We start from the raw sequence: 25,931 nt of genomic DNA, 5'->3' as shown, positions 1-25,931 counted from the left end.
TGAAAAAAACGCAGCGTTTTTATGCGTTTGTATGCGTTTTTAGTGCGTTTTTACCGCGTTTGCGTTTTTTTCCAACATTTTTAGGTGGCCCCTCACACTACCCAAACCATGACTTTACTAACCCTGACCCTAACCCTAACCCTAACCCTGACCCTGACCCTAACCCTGACCCTAACCCTTAACAAAACCATACTTAACCCTAATCCTGACCCTAACCCTGACCCTAATCCTTAACAAAACCATACTTAACCCTAACCCTAACCCTAACCCTAACCCTAACCCTGACCCTGACCCTAACCCTTAACAAAACCATACTTAACCCTAATCCTGACCCTAACCCTGACCCTAACCCTTAACAAAACCATACTTAACCCTAACCCTGACCCTAACCCTAACCCTGACCCCAACCCTAACCCTAACCCTGACCCTAACCCTAACCCTAACCCTGACCCTAACCCTTAACCAAACCATACTTAACCCTAACCCTGACCCAAACCCCAACCCTAACCCTGACCCTGACCCTAACCCTAACCCTAAACCCCCTTAACTAACCCTAACTCTAACCCAAACCCCTAAATTCCATGGTTAAAAAAAAAAAAACGCATATGCAAAAAAACGCATACATGAGCATGCCAGTGCGCACATATGCGCATCCATAGGCTATAATGGCCATTTTTAGCGCAAAACGTGCGCATATGTGCGCATGCGCTTTTTTGCAGGGCCAAAAAATGCAACATGCTGCGTCTGGAAAATACCAACGCATACCCCAAAAAAACGCAGCGCATGAAAATCGCATACATGCGCTTACCAGCGCGCAGGTATGCGCACCCATGTTAAATATAGGGGAAAAAACGCATGCGCAGGTATGCGTTTTTTTCCAGCGCTAAAAAACGCAAATGTGAAACCAGCCTAAGGGAAGTATAACACATGTGGTGTCTCATGTCATGTGCCCTATTAACATCCACAGGCCAAATCACTACAAATCAATGGCCAAACAAATACAGATGCTAATTGCATTAAGGGCATGGCGTGAGTATTCCATTTGAATAAGTATCCCCAAGTCTGCAAAAATATCCATAGGGTAGCTTACCAGGAAGGGGAGGAAGAGGAGAGCCCAGCAGTGAAGCCCCCGACGCGCATTTCGCAGCGTCCCCCGCCGCTTTATCAAGGAGGAGATGGCTATAAACATCCAAGTAGGGCCTTAAAATAGCCCTTGAACCCGGTAATGTGACCGGTATCCACCAATGATATTGGCGTCTGCGCCATGGTGTCTGCAGGTTCTACACTGCAGCCAGGCATCATACACAGTGCGCACGTGCCGGAAAAACCCGGGGCATAACACCGTGCATATAGATGCCGGCTGCAGCGCGGAGCCACAGACAGCATGGCGATGCACACGGGCATAAGGAGGAAGTGGATCACAGGAGCAACTATACTATATCTAACCCAGAATAAGAGATGTATAGGGGGCCTAAACAACATCCTTAAGTTAACCCTTATGCCCCCACACTAAACTAGGCATAGACATGTGAATAATCAGCACAGATAAACATACAATAAACATACATTAAGGCATAAATAAGGCATTACATCTATCAAATAAACATATAATAGTTTCCATAAGACATTTTGTTATAAATACACCTCTGGTAAAAAAAAGCCTACATCCACATGTACAAGAAATGCATAGATGAAGTATAAAACCTGTTGGGTAGATATATAATGGGTTCCAAAAAATGCTTGATTGTAGAGGGTGGTATATTCGGATCCACAACACAAGGCTAATCCAGGACCAAACAAGGACTCAGAGAAATAACTGAAAAAATGAAATTAGATGAAAAAAAACAATGAATAAAATTTAAAAACGAATAAAAACAACCACTGCTGAGCGGCATGGGAGACATAAGGTTATGCGGACACAATAAAAAGGAGAAAACAATGCAATAAATGTTAGTGTAAAGTATACATCCTCATATATCAAAACCAAAAAGAGGGAAAAGAACCACTGCAGTTTCCCACTCAGGAAAGCAAAGCCTTATGCAGGCTTGTATAGGAATTTATAGGAATGGGGTGAAACTTAAAAATTCATTAAGTCCTCTCGGGTTCATAGTGTCCAATTGGACAATCCATTTCACCTCCATTTGCCCGAGAACTTTTTTATAATCACCCCCCTTATGCCCATGTGGAGTGCATCAATACCCCTGATTTTTAACAGCCCGGAATCGCAATTGTGATGTGCCCGAAAGTGTCGGGGAAGGGTTTTGAGCTCCAATGGATCGGACACAGTCCTGGCTGCACCATTGTCCCGCACTTGCACCCTCAGCTCCCTGGTGGTGAGGCCAACGTAGATTTTGGGACACGGAGATGTGGCGTAATAGATGACGTTTGACGTACCACATGAAATCCGATGTTTGATCTTATACTCCCTCATACCATCCGAGGAGCTGAAAGTAGAACAGCGCAGGACATTGGTGCAAGCCAGACAGTGTCCACATGAGAAAGATCCACATATCGGGCCATTGGAGCCAAAGAAGTTCTTAGGGGTAGGCACATAGTGACTCCGTACAAATAAATCGCTCAAATTTCTTGAGCGACGTGGCGTCATGGATGGGGAGTGCCCCAGAACGGTCCTCAAGGATGAATCGGTCTCCAAAATAGGCCAATTTTTTGTAAGATAGCGCGCATATTGCGCCATTCATGATTATATGTAGAGATGAACCGTACAGATCCATCTCTATTGTGTGGACCACTCCTCTTAGTAGATTGTAAAAGGCCACTGCGTGGGGTACGTCTTGCCCTATTATAGCCCATCTTGACACACCTGCGGCTATAGCCCGTCTTCAAGAAACGATCACTCAGATCATGGGCTTGTCTCTTGAATCGATCATCGGTGGAGCAGATGCGCCGCATGCGGAGAAACTGTCCGACCGGGATGGCCCTCACCGTGGCCGGATCATGGGCCGATGATGCATGAAGTAAAGAGTTAACGGAGGTGGGTTTCCTGAATACGTCCGCACTCCTGTCATCATATTTATATGTCAGATGGATGTTACAACTGTTATCATTCAAAGACCTCATGAAGTCCCCGAGCTGGTCGACAGTACCATCCCACAAAAACAGAATGTCATCTATGAAGCGGTACCAGCACAGCACATGGGAAGCGTCCTGCGGGCCCCCGTCGCCAAACAAACTCCTCTCCCAGGCACCCAGGAAGAGGTTGGTGTACGAAGGCGCACAGGCCGCACCCATGGCCGTGCCCCGCTTCTGCAAATAAAATTGGTCCTTGAATACAAAAAAATTATGGGTTAGGATGAAGTCGACCAGCTCAAGAATCAGCCCACATAGAGGGCCATCAAGGTCAGAGGCCCCCAAAAAACCGCGAACAGCATCCGCTCCCACCGAATGATCGATACAAGTATAGAGATTTTCTACGTCGGCAGTGACCAGAAGAGTGGAAGGTTCCACAAAGATGCCATCAACCCGTGCCAGGACGTCCGTCGTGTCGCGAATATAGGATGGCAGTGCTTCCACCAATGGTTTCAAGTAAAAGTCGATAAATCGACATACGCGTTCGCACATGCCTCCAATCCCCGACACGATAGGACGCCCCGGGGGGGTCAAGGGCATCCTTGTGGACCTTAGGTAGGAGATAAAACGTGGGGGTTCTGGGGTATCTAACCACCAACCCATCCAAGACCTCTTTGGTAATGACCCCACTTTCAAAGGCCCTCTCTAAGATCAATCGAAGTTCATGTGAGAAAGAGGCCCTAGGGTCCGAAGACAGTTTTTGATATGTTGCTGGGTCCCTCAGTTGGCGGAACGCTTCCTTCTCATATTTACAGTTGGGCCACACCACTATATTCCCCCCCTTGTCAGCTGGCTTGAAGACCACATCCTCCAATGATTGTAATTGGGAAATGGCCAAGCGTTGTTTATGAGTCAGGTTATCCAGCCTCCGTCTAGAGGACAGCTTCTTGAAGTCCTCGCTTACTAGCTTGGTAAAGATGTCTACAGAGGGACTGATAGTCAAGGGGGGGAATCTAGTGGATTTAGGCCGAATCGAAGGAGGAAACTTACTTGTGGACGGACCGCTCTGTTCAGCAAGCAAATCCTCCAAATTGCGGATTGCTTCCCTTTCAATATCACTCAGGGACCCAGAAACATGACTCGCAGTGTGAAGCTTTTTCAAAATCAGTTTTCTTGAAAATAATTGAAGGTCTTTCAAGGCTGTAAAATAATTAAACAAGTTAGTAAGTGAAAAAGTTAGTCACTTACCCAGAACCTCCAATTGTATCTCAGTGAATACATGGTTTGAAAGATTCAATACCTGCAAATCACCCTGAGAGCCGCCCTGGGAGACCCCCGATCCAGACGCCTTGCTTTTGGAAGACTGACGGGTCTCAATCCTCTTGGTAGGAGCCTCTTTTGAACCAATGCTCAACCCAGTACCTCTCTGCCCTACATCATCCTCATGGGTAGAAATGTTAGAACGTAAGGATGTAGACCTTGACCATGAATAGGATATATTCCTATGTCTTGGACGAGACCGACCAGTTGTATCCCGCCATTTATAGACTCTGGATAGTTGTTTGTCCTGGATATCCCTTTTGAATTTTTTTTGCCTTATTTGCTTGAATGTCCTAGGCCCATTTTTGCAGATCAGAATCTATTTGATCATTCAATTTTTTTAGGGCATCACTGGACCTTTCCTTACGTAAAATGGACTGTAGGTCATCAATTTCTTAATTGACGGTAAGGGAATCTTGGTCCATTTGTTTTAAAAGGGTCATAAAACCCTTTGAGCAAGTATTAGTTAAGTCCTCCCATTTATTCTTGAAGGTCTCGTCCAAGACCGGAAATGAAGGGAATACTTGAATCTTAAGACCCCTAGGGATCAGGTCCTTCTGAATATATTGTTCCAAAAATTCATGATTCCACCATATCTTAGTATGTTTACGCAACAGTTCTTTAAAACGGAAAATTACCTCCTGTATATCCTTATTAGAGGTCCCGCATTCCCCGTCCACATCATTCTGAAACACATCATTTAGTTGTACTCGCCATGTAAGGTCACGTGCGCGGAAATCTATAATGTAAATGGGAGCAACTCTGAAAAACACAGAAATAATTAATGGCAATAAAAACCCCATAAGTATAAGGTGATATGGAGACAAGGAAGAAAAACCCGCTCCAACGCTATATGCACAAGCTCAAGACCTAATATCAAAACCAGGAGAAGCATAAGAGCATGCAGTCAATTTAATGTATAAAAATATCCAAATTTTATTAAATACCAATAATACAATATATTTCTGTAACAAGAAAGTGCTCATAAATAGATGTGGACAATATGTCCCATGGAAAAACCCCCTCAACCAACCCTGGATGGAAACAACCCGGTAAGAATACCACTAGGAAGTATAACACATGTGGTGTCTCATGTCATATTCCCTATTAACATCCACAGGCCAAATCACTACAAATCAATGGCCAAACAAATACAGGTGCTAATTACATTAAGGGCATGGCATGAGTCCTATAAACATCCAAGTAGGGCCTTAAAATACTGCAGTGGTTCTTTTCCCTCTTTTTTGGTTTGATATATGAGGATGTATACTTTACACTGGCGTTTATTGCCTTGTTGTCTCCTTTTTATTGTGTCCGCATAACCTTATATCTCCCATGCCGCTCAGCAGTGGTTGTTTTTATTCGTTTTTAAATTTTATTCATTGTTTTTTTTCATCTAATTTCATTTTTTCAGTTATTTCTCTGAGTCCTTGTTTGGTCCTGGATTAGCCCTGTGTTGTGGATCTGAATATACCACCCTCTACAATCAAGCATTTTTTGGAACCCATTATATATCTACCCAATGGGTTTTATACTTCATCTATGCATTTCTTGTACATGTGGATGTAGGCTTTTTTACCAGAGGTGTATTTATAACAAAATGTCTTATGGAAACTATTATATGTTTATTTGATGGATGTAATGCCTTATTTATGCCTTAATGTATGTTTATTGTATTATTGTATGTTTATCTGTGCTGATTATTCACATGTCTATGCCTAGTTTAGTGTGGGGGCATAAGGGTTAACTTAAGGATGTTGGTTAGGCCCCCTATACATCTCTTATTCTGGGTTAGATATAGTATAGTTGTTCCTGTGATTCACTTCCTCCTTATGCCCGTGCCCATCGCCATGCTGTCTGTGGCTCCGCGCTGCGGACTGCATCTATATGCACAGTGTTATGCCCCGGGTTTTTCCAGCGCGTGCGCATTGTATATGATGCCTGGCTGCAGTGTAGGACCTGCAGACGCCATGGCGCATGCGCCAATATCATTGGTGGATACCGGTCACATGACCGGGTTCAAGGGCTATTTTAAGGCCCTACTTGGATGTTTATAGCCATCTCCTCCTTGATAAAGCGGCGGGGGACGCTGCGAAATGCGCGTCGGGGGCTTCACTGCCGGGCTCTCCTCTTCCTCCCCTTCCTGGTAAGCGACCCTATGGATATTTTTGCAGATTTGGGGATACTTATTCAAATAGAGTACTCACGCCATGCCCTTAATGCAATTAGCACCTGTATTTGTTTGGCCATTGATTTGTAGTGATTTGGCCTGTGGATGTTAATAGGGCACATGACATGAGACACCACATGTGTTATACTTCCCTTAGGCTAGTTTCACACTAGCGTTTAAACGATGCGCGCACGGCGCCGCTAAGCCACGCCCCTGCCGGCTCCCTGCCCGCCCCTTCCTGTTATCGCCTCCTCCGAGCGCAGAGGGCTGCATGCGTTATGCGCACCCTATCTTTAGCATAGGGTGCGCAGGCCGTGTGCAACTATGAATACAGCGTGCGCTGCGCATTTTTGGAGGTGCGCTGTGCGCGCCGAACGCAGCATGTTGCATTTTGGCGCGCACAGCGCACATTCAAAAATGCGCAGCGCACGCTATATTCATAGTTGCGCACGGCCTGCGCACCCTATGCTAAAGATACGGTGCGCATAACGCATGCAGCCCTCTGCGCTCGGAGGAGGCGATAACAGGAAGGGGCGGGCAGGGAGCCGGCAGGGGGCGTGACTTAGCGGCGCCGTGCGCGCGTCGTTTAAACGCTAGTGTGAAACTAGCCTTAGTGGTATTCTTATCGGGTTGTTTCCATCCAGGGTAAGTTGAGGGGGTTTTTCCATAGGACATATTGTCCACATCTATTTATGAGCACTTTCTTGTTACAATATAGTTCTGTATTATTGGTATTTAATAAAATTTGGATATTTTTATACATTAAATTGACTGCATGCTCTTATGCTTCTCCTGGTATTGATCTTCCTATCCTTTATAGTAAGTGTGAGTAAGGAACAAAGTCCAAGCTCTGAAACGCTCACTGGTTACCAGAGGCAGAGCTCAAGAATACAATGGACCCCCTTCCACACCAGGGTCTGGGTGCAACTTCAGCAACCCCTACCATGCAAAATGGGAAATGCCTACATCTCTAGGAACTCACTGCACGGCCATGCAAGGATGTGATATCCTGGCCAATGCGGCGTCTGCGGGCATTGTTAGGATAAATTACAGACGGATTTGGCTCAGAGAAAACATCTGATTTCCAAGAACTAAAAATGGATCACAAGAGTTAAAAATATTTTTACCTAAACAAGTCCACAGTGTATTCACACATTCTGCAGAGCATCTGCCAGAGGAAATCCAGTTCGTGACAACACATGCAGGAAGAAAAATGTATATCTATCACACAGTACAGTATAACCGGCAATGCAGACATATACTGCTGTATACTGGGTGTACATCTGTATCAGAGACGTTACTGACAAATTGTTGGATACAAAAGCAAGAAATACAACACAAGCATATCTGGGTATAAAATGATATGAGCAAGAACACGGCGCACGGAGGCCACAACTAACAAATAATGTCATTGTCAGTGTAACATTACATAACATAATAATACAAGAAAATATAAAATATTCTGATACATCTTATCAAATAAATGTGCTTCCTACCTATGAGCCACTTCTCTCCCTGTCTAATAAATTCATTGTTCACACAAACTCCTATAGTCTGACTGAAGGATCAGATTACAGCAGTGTACAATGCTGGAGTTCTAATTACACTGTGTAGTACTGCTTTATAATATTGCCCATACCTCATCTTATACAGTTTTCTGTCACTCGAGAGCTGGATCCCCAACTACACCCCTCAGTACTGCTGTATAATATCCTGCATGCCACTGCTTTCTAGTAAATCTTTTATATCACACAAGAGCTAGATTCACAGCTAGACTGCTCAGTACTGCTGTACAATATCCTGCGTGCTGTTACTTTCTAGTAAATGTTTCATCTCATTGCAGAGCTGTATTCACAGCTACACTGTTCATTACCATTGTAAAATGTTCATGCTGTTGCCTATTCTTTGATTTACACAAAATTAGGCATGTAGTTTTAATGTTAAGGTTGATCTGTGTATAGAGTATAGCATACAAAATAAATCAAGGTTGTACACTTTACATGAAACTACATATATAACCTAAAGGTTATATAGCACAGTTAATAACCCAGCAATATACCGTAGTTACCATGGTATATAGCCTGGCTCTATAGGCGACATGAGTACGGTATATATACATTGGTTGTATAGGCTAAATAGTATAGTATGGTAGTACAAGTACTAAATATATAATGGCCCTATAACTGTAACATGGTACAGTATATAATATATATATATATATATATATATATATATATATGGCTCTATAGGTTACATGGTACTGGATATAGTCTGGCGTTATAGGTTACATGGTACTGCATATATACTAGCTGTACATGGTACACTGTATAGCCTGGCCTTGTGATAGGCTTCATACTCCACACTTTGAGGGTTTGAATTTTTCTGAAATTGTCCAGACCTTCCATAGTGTTAACCTTTAGTACAGAATAGGAGCTGTAACTCTCAGACAAATTGTTTTGCTCGTCGTCCTTGACCATCCAGCAATTTTTCAATATCTTGCAGGAAAAATATGCAGCATTTCAATCCAGTGAGAGCTGTCAGATCGAGGACTGGGCAACTTTTTACTTGTTTCAGGTGAATAACAATGAGAACGAAAACACAACCTTACAATATAGAGAAATGATTGCACGTTTCTCCAGCCTCCCTGCTCTTAGTATTGGGGAACGTGCATAAATCAGAGCTATAACAAGGTTGCTCAGGGCCCACAGCACAAAACACATCATTACTGAGCTGCCATTTGTTGAGGTGCAGGTATAATAGAAGAGGGGTCTGTTCTATGATCCCACGGCAGGGTGTCGCTGGCTCCGTTTGCGAACACATGATTTACTGCTTAAATACACTGTGCTGCGAGGAGCTGCTCCTTCTGACAAGCAGTATGTATACATACTGCCCATGTTACATACATCCTTTTCCTTGTCCACAAGATCCTAAGGCCGGGGTCACACTGGCGAGGGATACGGCCGAGTGAGAGGCGCTAAAAGCACGCATTACACACGGTCCAATGATTCCCTATGGGGTCCCTCGCACCAGCCGTATATTTCTCATCCGTATTCTATGGTCCGTGCCAATCGCAGCATGCTATGGGAAGGACGTTGTGATACAATACATTATATTGTAGGTTTCAGTGTCCCGTATTCAGCTTGTTAAAAGAAGGAATTTGGAGCAGATATCCAACATTAACTACGTCCATCTAGTTTTATAGGGTTTTATGTTGGGTCACATTAAAAGATCAACATCCTCTACAGGCGTCCTGGCAAATCACCAGATACAAAGGGAGGATATGGCACACAGTCATGTCTAAGTGCTAAAGGCAATTTCCAGCCAAATATGATGTGCAGGAGCACCGTGCCCTGGAGAAGGCGCTCATTATACTACACAAACAAGATGCAGAAGATCAGTCTCCATCCATACGCCTCCTCCTGAGTGGTGATCGCCTCGTCAGCTAGTAGCATCGCTCCGACCTAATTATCCGTCATCTAATAGAAATATTGGATATTATAATAGAACCTTCACAGAGAGGCGTCATATGTACAAGTACAGCGCAGGGCCAAGGAGTCATCAAAAATGTGCACATCACTCATCTGTAATACTGAGGGCTATAAAGAGTAAGAACATCTGCATAATTATACCAACAGCCTGATAACGATGCAATAAAAAAAACGCTGGAGTGGTGCTTTAAAGGCCTGGCCGGTACAACTGCTGTCTGACGAAAAAGATGACCCACAGCTCCAGGCATTACCAGAAGAACGACCACCAGGGCATCTCTCCTGCCGGGGCTACTGACCGCTGGCACTATGGGGGACCGCCACTCCTCCAGTAACTAATGGGGGGTCCTAAACATTACAGTGTATTGCACCCTGCTCATCATCAACCTCTATGGTGATGTCAGTACAGTCATTAGCTGGGATATCCAGAACAGCAGAGTCTACATTGTCCAACACAGCAGTGCCCACATTGTCCTGTACAGTTAAAACTGGTGTAGGGAAGGTGACCGGACGGACGGACTAGTCAGAGTGAAGAAGGAAAGGTTTGCACAGTGTAGGTAGGTGTCAGTTATTACAGTGGGGAAACAGCTAGGAAAGTGTATTGGACGTGCAGTACCTTGGGTTGACCATTAGATGGCAGGGAGGAGTGTGAGCAAAGGACTTGACAACAGCTTAGGGCTTTAGAAACCGTTGGTCATGGGGGGCGTGGTTACAGTGACAGGGGACCAGGAGAGCTATAAAAACTGAGGGAGGGTTCCAGAAGGTTCCAGTCTCCAGGGGGAGCTCCAGTGACAGGAGGACTGCGACAGTCTGTGCGCTGTGAGGAGAATCTAAACCAGGGGGACTGAAGAGAGAACGTCAGGGGGGTGGTCCTGATAGGAAGAACCGCAGAAGGGACGAGGCATTGGGTGTGAGACACCATATTTGACACGACGACTGATCAGTGGAAGCGCTGTTAGTTTAAGGGCCTAAGGCGGCCACAGTGACGGACCTGTCAGGAACATCGACGAGTGAAGAGGGGATGGTGTGTGCTTACACGTCCCCCAGTGTAACGTGCGGTGTGTAAGAAGTGGCCCTGGAAACAGAGGGCCGTGAGGTAAAGGAAGTGCGGTGTGCTTCTGAGGCCGTCAGGTGGACAGCAAGTGAGAAATAAACTTGGACCTGTTGCACCCAGAATCTGCCTCCATCGTGTCTCTGTTTTTATCTCTGCGCGGTAAGAAGAGGGACCACCCCCCCAGCTCGGCCCACCTAACCCTACATTTGGCGTAGTCGGCAGGATCCCACCGCTAATACCCCATCTTCTGCGGCAGGCCTGCCTCAAAGAACGGAAAAGGACTTGGACTACTCTGTTTGGATTACAATTACCTGTGGATTACAATTGGCTTACCTGTGGATTACAAATTGGGAGCGCTGTGGTGACTCCGTGGTGCTGACAGAAGATCCGGGGCGGTATCAGGAGCTGCGCAAGATGGCGGCATTACTACAGCGCAGGGGAGAGGTCCGGGTGTTTGCCGTCGTGTTGAATGGACTGGGACCCCCTCCAACATACCCCCGTGGACAGCAGTATGTGCCCGGAGGCCGACGCTCTCATGTACTGGACCCTAACAGATGGGTGGAAAGGCCTGCCAATGCCCCACCCAGCAGGAGGAGTGGCACAGAAGAAGGACTTGGCTGTGGCTGTTTGGCGCCATTCGATTGCTGCCCAACGGACGGTATGAGACGCTGCGGGTGTCGGGGCATCGGCCGCCTGGAGTGGCAATGGAGGCGAGAGATGGAGCAGAAATTGCCCTCAGAGCCACGGGTGAACCGCAGAATACTGAGCTGGGGAGCGGAGCCTGAGCGGAGTCAGCGAGAGCGGCCGCCACCAATACCAGCAGAGAACTTCACAGCGGAGCTCCCGAGTCCGGAGGAACGGCCCGCCGGACAGTGGAGCAAGGAACGGAGGCTGCGGGGGCCACCGCGTGATGATGGGACGGAGGCTGCAGCGCCGGGGAAGGTGAGAGAACCCCCCGCCCTATCAGTGCCTCCGCAGGTGGTCCCCACCATTCTGCTGCAGCACGCGGCCCCCTGCGCACCGGAAGGCCTAGTCACCACAGGCCCCGTGGCATATACGGTACCGAGCAAGGCCCCCGCTCAGGTCCCTGCGATACCGTGCCCGGAGCTACCAGTGCGGCGTACAGCCGAAGAAGACGCTGCTGCGCTCCCCTTGTCAAGAGCTGCCTTGCTAGAATCGGCCGTTACTTCGGCTCCGTTAGAAGTTTTGGATGCAGCCTATCCTGCGGCCGCGGTATTGCCAGCGTTAGAACCGGCTGCGGCTTGTTTGACAGACCCTGTTACTCCAGCCATCAAGGACCCGGCTGTCCTCACCCGCCACCCGGCCTCAGCGGCTGCTGGGCCGTAGATTTCATCAGCCGCCTCTGCCCCACGTGCTTTTACAGCGAAGTCCCGCCCACGGGACTCTGGGACTGGTGTGGCAGCCTCCGTTTGGGTCGCGGAGGTGATCAAACAAAAGAAAGTTCGGGAGCAGGAGGTATGGAGCCTGCTCCACTCAAAGGGGGAGGCTGGCATGGCAGTGGAAAGATCCCGGGGACGGCTGGTATACACCAACATTGATAGAGGATACGGTTTTATCCGGGATGAGACTGGACAAAAGGTTTATATTAATGTGGCATCTATTCGTCACGGCCGGGCTCTACATGAACGGGACTGGGTGTCGTACTACAAGGAGTACTGCCCCCGTGGCTACTACGCAGTAGCTGTGGTTGCTGAGCCAGAGAACAGTGAACCCCCATAGTAAGAACTCCTAGGACACTCCCTATACCCCGGGCGCTCCACGGCTGTGGGACCCCTCGCTGCCAGCCGTCTGGGAGTGGTTTGAACTCTTGAAATTTCGTTGCACCGTTGTGACAGTTGATGTATATGTTAATTATAAGAAGTTAAAGTTGTTGGTTGCATAAAACCTGACAGAGTGGGGGGTCAAGAAGCGAGGGAGTGCATATGTCCAAGGAAGGGGGGAGAAAGAAGACATGCAATTTTTTTTGTTATATGTTGGTTTTAGAAGCAAAAGAAAATGAAAAAAAAAATATAAAAATGGGTACTTGTGCTATTATAAAGTTGTTTAATGTATAATATGCCAAAGTAAAATGCAACAGGTCCGGGTAAGGGAAGGTCTGCGGGACCAAAGGAAAGTGTGAGATCCGGTAGGGATCTAAGAGTTGAGGAGGTCTGGGAGACCGGGACGCCGACCATGACATGTAATTGAAAGAAGGGTAAATGAGTTGGAAGACGTGAGAGAGACAGCCGTCCTAGGTCAGGTCCCCAACACCACAGACACCCCTGAAGGAGGAAGGCGGGCGCTGGTCATGATCTGGAAGGTAAGAGACCTCGATCATGGCGTACCGAATAGTGGAAGGTGACAGTAGGGGAGAGTAGGGGAAGGTACACGCCATAGAGAGAATATGGGTGTACCTAGCCCAATTTGAAAGACGTTGTCATGTGGGGTGCGCGCTGGTGAGTAGCAGTAGGCTGCTCAGAGCATAGTGCTCCCAGTATGGTTCGGCCCCCGCAGATAGTGGGTTTGGCTCAACAGCTGGTCCAACAACAGAATGTAGGTGTAGCTTCAGAACGACGAAGGCAGGGATGACGATTGTCGAGGACGACAATGGACAAAGGAAGGGAGAGTGTAGGGAAGGTGACCGGACGGACGGACTAGTCAGAGTGAAGAAGGAAAGGTTTGCACAGTGTAGGTAGGTGTCAGTTATTACAGTGCGGAAACAGCTAGGAAAGTGTATTGGACGTGCAGTACCTTGGGTTGACCATTAGATGGCAGGGAGGAGTGTGAGCAAAGGACTTGACAACAGCTTAGGGCTTTAGAAACCGTTGGTCATGGGGGGCGTGGTTACAGTGACAGGGGACCAGGAGAGCTATAAATACTGAGGGAGGGTTCCAGAAGGTTCCAGTCCCCAGGGGGAGCTCCAGTGACAGGAGGACTGCGACAGTCTGTGCGCTGTGAGGAGAATCTAAACCAGGGGGACTGAAGAGAGAACGTCAGGGGGGTGGTCCTGATAGGAAGAACCGCAGAAGGGACGAGGCATTGGGTGTGAGACATCATATTTGACACGACGACTGATCAGTGGAAGCGCTGTTAGTTTAAGGGCCTAAGGCGGCCACAGTGACGGACCTGTCAGGAACGTCGACGAGTGAAGAGGGGACGGTGTGTGCTTACACGTCCCCCAGTGTAACGTGCGGTGTGTAAGAAGCGGCCCTGGAAACAGAGGGCCGTGAGGTAAAGGAAGTGCGGTGTGCTTCTGAGGCCGTTAGGCGGACGGCAAGTGAGAAATAAACTTGGACCTGTTGCACCCAGAATCTGCCTCCATCGTGTCTCTGTTTTTATCTCTGCGCGGTAAGAAGAGGGACCACCCCCCCAGCTCGGCCCACCTAACCCTACACTGGTACACCATGACGTGCAGCTGCACCATTATATTAAGACCACAGTTTTGCTTAGGAGTCCTTACTGCTGGGACTTGTGGTGGCACACTTGATGCACCTGTGACGAGTGTCAGCTTACGCTGAGTCGTTTTTCCTTTTAGAGTGGACCCTCTGGGCCGTGGCACCCACCCACCTAGGGCGAGCGAACCTAGTAAGAACCCACCCCCTGTACAGGGAGTGTCATTGGCAAGACCAAGGGGGTGAGCCACCACGGCAGCTGGACCAGACGGCCGGCTCATGGAGACACTATTGAGTGCCTGGCAACAGGACGAACAGGATACGAAACATAAAGCGAAGTCACAGGATTTCTTCAGCAAACGTGGTTACACACTTTAATCAGATACAAGGCAAAAACAGAGAATCAGATGCAGGGCACCAATGGTGAAACACGGCAAGGTGCGTGCAAGGGCACGCCAAATGTTCCACACATAACACGTGCAGAAAACATACCGGAGTCCAGGGCTGAGTACGTGTTAGGGGTCACACCAGAGTTCCTAGGAAGGGTGCGTGCTGGGACACGCTAGAGTCCAAGACAAGGTGCGTGCTAGGAAACATGCCAGAGTCCAAGGCAGAGTGCGTGCAAGAAGACACGCCAGGGTCCAAGGCAGGTGCGAAGGCATCAGACTCCAGAAGACTGGCAAGGACTGACAGGATCCAGGCATCAGGATGCAGTCATCTGATTCCAGACCTTTGGCAGCGGTCAGCAGTCTTCGGGAATCCGGCAGACAAACCAGGAGATGAGGCAGGGTGCGTGCTAGGAGACGTGCCAGGGTCAGGTTCAAGGACGGAGACCTGCGCGTGCAGTGGGCACGCCAGGGACAGGTACAAGGACGAAGGCCTGCGCGTGTAGAGGACACACCAGGGACATAGTTTAAAAGCAGGGTCAGGGTTCGAGACAAGGTACAGACTAGGGCCTGTGCAAGCTAGAGGGCACGACAGGGTACATGGCAAAACCTGCGCGTACTTTTAGAGAAGCACGGGGAGGTATGCCAAGGGCAGGCGAGGACCTGCGCGAGCTATAGAGAGCGCGAAGAGCACAGTGCAGAAACAGCGTGAAGTGCAAGGAAGCACAGTGAGCACGGCTGGGGCACTGGCTAGCTGATCGGTCTGCAGCACTAGCAGGCGGGCAAGACTCCAGCGAACCCGGCTGAGGCACAGCAGGCGACACAGCTGTCACTGACCGACGAGCACGGCTGAGGCACAAGCAGGCGGGCACGACTAGGGCAGGCACGGCTGAGGCACAAGCAGGAGGCTAGGAAGGCCAGGCGCATGCAAAGGGCACACAAAGCAAAAAAGAAAAGCAAGACAAGAAACAAGGCTGAGCTAGGCAGGTACGGAACACGGAGCGGAAACTTAGGCAGAAACACAGAGTCAGATCAGAGCGAGAACAGAGCTAGCAGCGGAGTGTAGGCCGAAGCCCAGAGCCGGACCAAGGCAGAGCCTTGGGACTAGCGTGGAAATGTGCAAGAGAGCACCAAAGGGCAGAGTACGGAAAACCAGGCAGAGACAAGAAACATGAGAAGTACTACAAGGCTCAGAATAGCAAAGACCAGACATGGCAAAACAGGCTAAGGCAGAGAACAGCGGTAGTGCTACAAGGCAAAGCAAGGCAAGGACAAACATGGCACGAGAGACAACACAAGACATGACACGACAGCATGACAGACATGGCGGACATGACAGCACCTTTCCTGAACTTTTATTATTTATTATTATTATACATTTTTATAGCGCCATTTATTCCATGGCGCTTTACATGTGAAAAGGAGAAATATAGACAAGTACAATAAACATGAGCAATACAAGACACACACAAGTACAGAAGGAGAGAGGAGCCTGCCCACAAGGGCTCACAGTCTACAGGGGATGGGTGAGGATACACTAGGAGAGGGAAGAGCTGGTTGTGCGATGGTTCAGTAGACTGAGGATCACTGCAGGTTGTAGGCTTGTCGGAAGAGGTGGGTCTTCAGGTTCTTTTGAAGGTTTCCATGGTAGGCGAGAGACTGATGTGTTGAGGTAGAGAGTTCCAGAGTATGGGAGAAGCACGGGAGAAGTGTTGTATGCGGTTGTGGGAGTAAGAGATAAGAGGGGAGTAGAGAAGGAGATCTTGAGAGGATCGAAGGTTGCGTGTAGGTAAGTACAGGGAGACCATGTCACAGATGTATGGAGGAGACAGTTTGTGGATGGCTTTGTGTGTCATAGTTAGGGTTTTGAACTGGAGCCTCTGGACGATAGGAAGCCAATGTAGGGCTTGACATAGGGGAGAGGCTGGGAATAACGAGGAGACAGGTGGATTAGTCGGGCAGCAGAGTATAGGATGGATTGGAGCGGTGCGAGAGTGCTAGAGGGGAGGCCAGAGAGTAGGAGGTTGCAGTATTCGAGGCGGGAGATAATGGCGTGCACTAGTGTTTTTTCTTCCTCAATTTTCCTTCCTCAAAAAAAAAAACTTGCTGGCTGTAATACTGGTCTTCCCTGGAACTCCTGTGCACGGGTCAATCTCTCACTAGTTTTCTTCTCCTCTTATCGATGGCACAATTGTCTGTGGCTCCTGACCTGCTGCTTCGGTCAATGCTGGGGGGGGGGGTTGTTAGAATCTCCAGGTTGGAGTCCCGGTCCCGGAGTTTCACTAGCGGCACCATGAAGCCTCTGTGACAGGGGCGGACCTACCGCCTGTGCAGACCGTGCATTGCACGGGGCCCCGGGGCAGCCTCCAGCACTGCATGGCCAATTATGTCAAAATTCAAATTAGCCATGTGTAGTGCAATGAGGAGAGCAGCGCTGACTTCAACCCCCCTCCCCGCATTGAAGGAGGAGGCAATGATGGAACCTGGAGGAGAGAGCGTCAGCTGACGCTCCCTCTCCTATCACTCCCCGCTCTGCCTCTGACACAGAGGGTGCGCGATGACGTCATCGCGCTCTCACTGTGTACCAGGCAGGCAGTGCAGGAGAGGAGACAGGAGCCGGGAGCAACGCAGGCACGAGGAGAAGGTGAGGAGTGTGTTTTTCTTTTTTTTTTTTAAATCCGTGTGAGTACTAAATTGCGGGGCCACTCTGGGGGGACTATATACCATGCTGGGGGGAGCTATATACCATGCTGGGGGGGCGCTATATACCATGCTGGGGGGGCGCTATATACCATGCTGGGAGGGCCATATACCATGCTGGGCTGTATTATACCATGCTGGGGGGGCTATATACCATGCTGGGCTGTATTATACCATGCTGGGGGGGGCTATATACCATGCTGGGCTGTATTATACCATGCTGGGGGGGGCTATATACCATGCTGGGCTGTATCATACCATACTGGGGGGGCTATATACCATGCTGGGCTGTATCATACCATGCTGTGGGGCTATATACCCTGCTGGGGGGGCTATATACCATGCTGGGCTGTATTATACCATGCTGGGAGGGGCTATATACCATGCTGGGCTGTATCATACCATGCTGGGGGGGGCTATATACCATGCTGGGCTGTATTATAGCATGCTGGGGGGGCTATATACCATGCTGCGCTGTATCAAACCATGCTGGAGGGGCTATATACCATGCTGGGCTGTATTATACCATGCTGGGCTGTATTATACCATGCTCGGGGGCTATATACCATTCTGGGGGGGCTATATACCATGCTGGGCTGTATCATACCATGCTGGGGGGGCTATATACCATGCTGGGCTGTATCATACCATGCTGGGGGGGCTATATACCATGCTGGGCTGTATTATAGCATGCTGGGGGGGCTATATACCATGCTGCGCTGTATCAAACCATGCTGGAGGGGCTATATACCATGCTGGGCTGTATTATACCATGCTGGGCTGTATTATACCATGCTGGGGGGGCTATATACCATGCTGGGCTGTATTATACCATGGTGGGCTTGGCTGTATACCATGTGGTGCTGGGCTATATACTATGCAGCTGTTATATACCATGGGGGGTACATTTTACATTATATTCTATAAGGGGATGCTGTGTTATATAATATGGGGGCTACATTATATTCTATGGGGAGGTGGGCTGTATTATATTCTATTTGGGGCTACATTATATTCTATAGGGGGGCTGTATTATATTTGTTATATTCTATGGGGGCTGCATTATACTATATGAGGAGGACTACATTGTATTCTATGGAGGGGTTACATTATACTATTTAAGGGGCTGCATTATATCCTATGAGGGGGTTGCCATATATTCTATGGAGGGGCTGCACTATACTATATGGGGGGGACTGCATTATATTCTATGGGGGGGTTTCATTATGTTCTATACAGATATTATATCCAGCCTTGCATGGCCTCAATATTAGATAACAACAAATAACTTTGTTGCCCTATGAAGGGTTGGGGGGGGCCCGAAAAATTTCTTGCACAGGGGCCCACTACAGTCTGTGTCCGCCCCTGCTCTGTGATGATTCTTCCTTGGTCTTTACAGCTTTCTGGTTGCTCCCAAATCGCATGTGGTCTTCCAGTATCACCACAGATTATCCTGCATGGTCTGTGTCTCCAGAGACATTCTCCTCTGTCTGCATGGGGATCAACTGAAGGTGGTTTCACCAAACTTCTACTTTTTTCTGCAACAGTTTCTTCTTTCTTTTCTGCAATTATTTTCTTTCCATCATCGCTTCTCATCACACAGGAAACACTGCCATAGCGTTCCCTCTGTCCTTCCAAAATAACTTTAGGATTTCTAACCACAAACTAAGCCTGGGAGTCAGTCCCAGTGTAGGCCTGGAAGCCTGGGCCTTGCTTATAGAGCCCAGAGCTTTCTCCAGACATCAGGAGGGCTACGAACACACAACTTCTCAGCTAGAAGCAGGGGCGTACATAGAAATCATGGGGCCCCACCATAGCAAAAGTCTGCATGGGCCCCCTCCAAAAAAAAAAAATCAACAGGTGCTCTTAACTCCAGGCATGCATGTTATAGGTCAAACAATTAATTTTATAGCTAGTCTTTGATTTTTTTCTCATTTGAGTAAAAGAAAAAGTAAAACACTTACATCCAATTTGATATATTCCTTGTAAAAGTTAAAATGGAAGATTAAGCAGGAGAACCTTGTTAAGCTGTCTATAATAAGACCAGCGATTATGGAATCTGTCAGCACAAAATGACTGCTCATACAAAATATGTCCTCAGTGCACCCTTGGCAGAGCTAGATAGAAAGCAGACAGAAGGTGCCCTAGACTGGCCTCACCAAGTGTGCACTGAGCGCCTGTACTTTCAGTCATTTTGTGTTCAGACTCCCTTTAAGTTTTTTCCCCCCCAGAATCAGATTGAATGACAATAGGTCACTATGATGAGTGATACATAAAGGAATTTTAAATGGCAAGAAATACAAATTGTGTCTTCCCATCACTTCCCAGGGTTGTTCTAAACAGACAAAAGGCATGATCATCATATCTAGGATGCAAGTATACGTTTTGTCAGCGAGAAGGGGTTAAAGCATTCTTGCCCACACATTAATCCTCTATATGTCTTAGTTTCTTGCAAACATCTGTAATCCTGCCCCAGAGTCATAGCACTGTGCTATCTCCTCTCCGGCAGCATCGTCGTCCTCCATCCAATTAGTGTTTAATCGCCGTTGCGTTCTGTTGATTACAGCTCTTCACTCATTACTCAGGAAAATCAGCTCATTTTCACATTTTTTTTTTCCCTTCCTGATGTTTATTGTTTCACATTTGGTCCCATTTCTTGTACAGCTGGACGTACTATAGCATTTAATGCTTAATTGCCTTCTTTATCTATGTTAGCATGTAATCTGGATCAGGATTGCTACGCATCACAACGCACCGTACCAAAACACTAGTGTGAACACAGCCCCACTCGTGCAACCCCTAACTAGGTGCCCCCATGTTATATACATGCTACCAATACATTTTATTATCATTACCACACTGTAACATAGGGCACAAGCTCTTCTAGTGAGGCAGGAAAGATCACTGTATGACAGAGCAGCATACACACGTAGTCTACATTATGTCTGCAGTCTGTTCCCATACAGTACATCCCTTGCTTCCGAGCATGCTCAGTGCCGCAAAACGGATCCCTGCCCATGGATCCATGTTCTCCTGGATCCATGCTCCATAGAGCTCCAAGTTAATTCCAGACGTGTAGCTGTGGATCCGTGCGTCTCCCTGTGCCTGCGTGTTTTTCAGATGACACAAAACTGCAACAAGTTGCGTTTTTGTGCATCTGAAAAAATATGCAGACACACGGATCTGTGGGAAAACGGTGACAACTGGATGCACATGCAAGTCCCATCCGTCACCACTGAAAGTCAGTGGTGATGAAAACGGATCCGTGTGCAGCCAAAATATGCAAGTGTGAAACCAGCTTAACCCTATATAATGATTGGGGCTGGACCTAGATCTCTCCACAGGTTTTACCTAAAATCACTTTATATTACTTCCCCTACCCTTAGGGCTCATACTCACTTACGAGAGAGTCGCGTGATTCTCGTGCGAGTCTCTCGCATGGAAACCTGGCACTGCCGCCGGCACTTGAACCAGAGGGGGCGGCTGCATAGAAATACATGTAATCGTACGCTTCAGTCCCAGTGCTGGCGGCAGTGCCAGGTTTCCATGCGAGAGACTCAGACGAGAAACATGCAACTCTCTCGCAAGTGAGTATGAGCCCTTAGCAGCAACAACTGACGTTGTCTATCCTCCTCCCTGTAGTGTTGTCCTGAATCCTCCTGGCCCTGCGTTCAACGGGATCCTTTACATAGTAGCACTAACGCACCCTTTGGCTGCAATGATACTAACGCATCCAAAATCGGCATGATGCGTTATTTCATGACGCACCCTGGAACGCGGTCTGCAGCATTTGGGGGTGCGCCATGAAGTAATGCATCATGCCGATTTTGGATGCGTTAGTATCATTGCGGCCAATGGGTGCGTTAGTGCCGCTACGTAACGATCCTGTGGAATGCAGGGCCATTAACGCAATGTGAACCTGGCCTAATACTATGAGAAGATGATATACCAAACAATGTGCTCAGTCTCTCCTCCTACACATACCATATACTGTATGTATATGCAATGGATGAGGGGCCAGTGAAGTATATCTTTATTTGGGACTAAAGGTAACGCACAGGTCATTGCAGATGATGATGATGACCATGTGCTGAGTCCCTCCTCCTACACATAATCACATGCCATATATGCCATGGAGGAACTGGCAGTGTATATTTGGGACTGAAGGGTTAACTCACATGCATTTATTTACAGCCCACAACTCCACATCTCCTCCTCACCTGACTGATCCTCCCCCCAGATGAGTCACAGTCAGGCTTCACTAAGCTGAAGCTGCCAGGCGCCAGAAAAAAAAACAAAACTTGGCTCTTCTCCCTGCAGAGCCGGCTCATTTCGTTCACAGCAGGGAGCCGGATCTTGGAATAGGATCGTTCAAGAACGACACATCACTACTGAAGAAGCAAGGTTACGTCACAATTCACAGGGAGGAAGCCTGTCCTTCACACACCTCATCCACCTCCTCACGGACGGCTGGGTCTCCTCCCTCCTCCCAAGGAACAACATCTTAACTCCTTCTTGTGAGCTCATGTTCTGCAGGGGAACACACAGCGCTCTGCTACATCCTGACCAAGCACAGCCCACCACTGACAGACAGCCTACACGTGCAGACAGGACCCTTCATTATAACACATCACCTTGTACATGTAGCCCATCAGCACCAGAGACCCTTCTGCTTCCTGCAATGCACATGTGCTGCTACCTCTCTGGCTGCTAGGAGGCATGGCGTTCTTATGCAAATCCAGCCAGAGACTTCAGCCAACTGCTGACCAGGAAACAAGGAAAGCTTCAAGGGGCCCAGCCAGGGGGTATACAGCTGCCGGCGGCCGTCGCTTACATTTAAAGGAGATAGTACTGTGTCAGCACAGCACAGCTGCCAAATCGCAGCGGCCGTCGCAGGCCCCCTCACCCATCCAGGCCCCCTCACCTCTCCGGGCCCCATAGCAGCTGCGTGGTCTGCTACTATTGATGGTACGCCCCTGGCTAGAAGACAATATTATAGTAGTTATATTCTTGTACATAGGGGCAGTATTATAGCATAGGTCCCAACCCTCCCGATTCCCGTGGGACAGTCCCGATTTCGGGGCCGTATCCCGCCGTCCCGGCCGAGAAGCTATCTATCCCGCAATCGCGGTGGCCGGTGTATGCCCGCAAAATACAGCACTGTGCTCAGTGGTGTAGCGTGGGGGGGCGGTCCGCACCAGGCGGCACGTGTGTGGGGGCGGCGCGGCAGCATGACAGTTCCTCAGCTGCTTTTAGTAAAGGCCCCAGCAGCCGTGTTGTTAAGGTAACACTACATTACCCGTCATGCCTCGAGCGCGCTTTCCTGGTATGACCGCGCTGCAGCGCTGTAGATTGGCAGTCACGATCTGCCGAGGCTCCGGCTGTCACATGCCCAAACAGCGAGTGGAGCGGCCGCACAGCATGGAGCATGTGGCCAACAGGGTGTCGTGGTCCGGCCGGGAGCAGCTGGAGGAGGCCGGGGAGAGCACGCTGCTGCTGAACGGAGCTGGCAACCGGCAGGTGAGGGTGGGAGGAGGGATACTGGGAATTGGGGGGCTGTGCAGATAGGTGGCCACGGCGAGGCTGTGCAGGGGAGGACATGGGGGGTTCTGTAGGGAGAGGACATGGGGGGCTCTGTAGGGAGAGGACATGGGGAGGCTGTGCAGGGGAGGACATGGGGGGGCTCTGTAGGGAGAGGACATGGGGGGCTCTGTAGGGAGGACATGGGGGGGCTGTGCAGAGGAGGACATGTGGTGCTCTGTAGGGGGAGGACATGGGGGGGCTGTGCAGGGGAGGACATGGGGGCTGTGTATGGGAGAACATGGGGAGCTGTGCAGGGGGGGACATGGGGAGGCTGTGTAGGGGAAGACATGGGGGGCTGTGGTGGGGGTACATGGGGAGGCTGTGTAGGGGAGGACATGGGGGGCTGTGCAGGGGAGTACATGGAGGGGCTGTGCAAGGGGAGAACATGAGGGCTCTGTAGGGGGTGTACTGTGGGTCTGTGCAGGGGGAGGACATGTGGGTCTCCTTACACTGTTTTATGGTGCGGCTCTCGGCAGGGCAGTGGTGGAGGTTCAGTAGGGTCATCAAGCTAATACATACATATATATATATATATATATATATATATATATATATATATATATAAGAGAGAGAGAGAACTGCAAGAAGATGAAAGTCTAGAAATTTAGAAATAATAACAGCAGAGTTAGTAGCAGACTAAAAATTAGATCTTTGAATGTAGTGTGGGCTCTTCGGATGCTTCCGGATTATCAACGACCAAAGGGGCGGCAAATTTTTCGACCGCCCCGGGCGCCACTGACTGTGCTCTGCGCTGCACATCACGTTCCACCGGAAGTGACGTGCTGTAAGCTGACCGCTGGAAATGACTGCTGACCTCATTTCCGGCGGTCAGCTTATAGCATGTCACCTCAGGAGGAGGTAATCATTCGGGACTCCGCAGGAGGACAGAGAATCGGTGGCGGGGCATCAGCGCTCAATATAGCGCTCCATTTTTTTCTGTTTATAATTATTGTTTATGAAACAGTGTGATCAGCAGTGCTAAATGGGTGCGGTTGGGGCGTGGATATGGGTGTGACTGCTAAAATGGGTGTGGCTAGGGGCGTGGCCTAAAATTTGTCGCAGCCTTTATCCCTCTTAGCCTTCTTCAAAAGTTGGGATGTATGTTATAGTGGTTATAGTTTTGTACACAGGAACAGTATTATAGTAGTTATATTCTTGTACACAGGGGCAGTATTATAGTAGTTATATTCTTGTACACAGGGGCAGTATTAGGCTGGAGTCACACTTAACGTATAAAAATACGGTCCGTTTTCTACGGATGAGAATCACAGAAATGTTCCCTGAACAGTGATCCGTAAGTCATCTATTTGCAATTCGAGGATGCGATTTTCTCGCATGCAAGCATCTGTGTGACATCTGTATGGCATCCGTACGGTGATATCTTCTCGCCGGCTTGTAAAATGAACATATAATGGATCCATGGCCTCAAATATTCATGACATCATATATATATATATATATATATATATAGTCATATATCAGTGATACACATTATATATATATATATATATATATATATATATATATATATATATATATATATTGTGGTGTGACTGGTGGTCGTGTGGTCAATGGGAGGTATATGTGGCGCCCCTGATGCTCAGTCGCCACAGAGGTACTGCACCTCCTCCTGAGGTGTGGTATCCCACCATCCAGGTAAGGTGGAGACTCCTGACCACGCTCCAACACTTGCACCCCACACCAAAAAGTAGTGTAGCAAAGCACCCATTGGTGGCTCCCTGCTTGGAACACGAAACGTGCTGGGAGGTGGGTGGAGTTAGATTGCATTACAAGGAGCGGGAAGAGTTTAGAACAGTCAGTCAGTTGGTTAGAGAGTTGGAGAGAAGAAGATCCCTGGAGAGAGGGATAGATGGATGGAACTGCTGCAGCAGATCCTAGTGACCTGGGTCTGCTGGCACGGGAAGGGAAGAGAGAGAGCAACATAGACTGAAAGCCTGATTCTCCATAGAAAGAAAGACTAGTACGGAACGTGAGGAGTAAAAGGGAACAGAGGACGTGGGTTAGAAGAGAACCCTTCCTAGAAGTTCCAAGCGCAAAGCCGGGGCCCGGTCCCCGAGGTTGTATGGATACTAATGGCCCTGCAGCAGACACCGGAGGAATAGAAGTTGTGACCACTTTATTCCCACACAAGACTTGGGGGCACAACAGCAACTGGATAGTGAGTCGGGACTTAGTAGCAATAAGTCCCCAAAGCAGGCTACAGCTGTCTGCCGTACAAGTAGAGTTCATAAGAACATCGGACAGGAGGAACTCCAGTGTAACTCAGTACTAGGAGTACTTCATTTAAAGGCGCTATAAGAGGAGGCGTTCAGAAAGGCACATGTTGGCGGAGTGTTGGAAAGGAGTATTCCATCTGGCCTGGAGGTTGACTGAGTCCCTGACCCGGAGGACACGGCACGGAGGCAGGCACCTGTTTGTACAACAGACTGTGAGTAAAGCTTTGGAACTACATGCCCTGGTGTCCTCCACTTATTCCTGTGTCAACCTGCCCAGCACTGCTACATCCCTTGCGCCTGACACTACACCATCTACGTGTCACTTCATGTACTCTGCCCTGGGACTACAGCCCTGCCTGTGGAGGGCTATAACATCACTGCTGCACCACACCATCTGCCCCAGAGGATCTGTCTGCAGCGTCGGCTTACATCTTCATCGCCGAACACCACTGGTGGCGTCACGACTTACACATTGACACTGAACATTTACAATGGGCGCCCAGGGCCACGGGCCGGGTTCCAGCTACCGTGACATCTCCCATTGAGGACCATCGGGCCCGGTACCGAGTACCCCACT

The 25,931-nt window shown here is 48.7% G+C and overlaps 1 long non-coding RNA gene across 1 annotated transcript in view; it reads right to left on the bottom strand.

Moving 5' to 3' along the window:
• Positions 1–578: 578 nt before the first annotated feature.
• Positions 579–25,931, bottom strand: part of LOC141069892 (uncharacterized) — a 96,670-nt gene continuing 71,317 nt past the window's right edge. Inside the window, exons 3-4 of the long non-coding RNA XR_012226644.1 lie at positions 4,986–5,109; positions 579–1,816 (exon numbers count right to left, since the gene is read on the bottom strand). This is a non-coding gene — a long non-coding RNA (uncharacterized lncRNA). The remainder of the gene's footprint in view (positions 1,817–4,985; positions 5,110–25,931) is intronic.

This window comes from Dendrobates tinctorius, unplaced genomic scaffold, assembly GCF_039654945.1.
Source record: "Dendrobates tinctorius isolate UK_male_01 unplaced genomic scaffold, ASM3965494v1 ptg000013l, whole genome shotgun sequence".
Lineage (NCBI taxonomy): Eukaryota > Metazoa > Chordata > Amphibia > Anura > Dendrobatidae > Dendrobates > Dendrobates tinctorius.
Note: the sequence above shows the minus strand (reverse complement) of the source record. Positions and strands in the feature narration are given on the sequence as shown.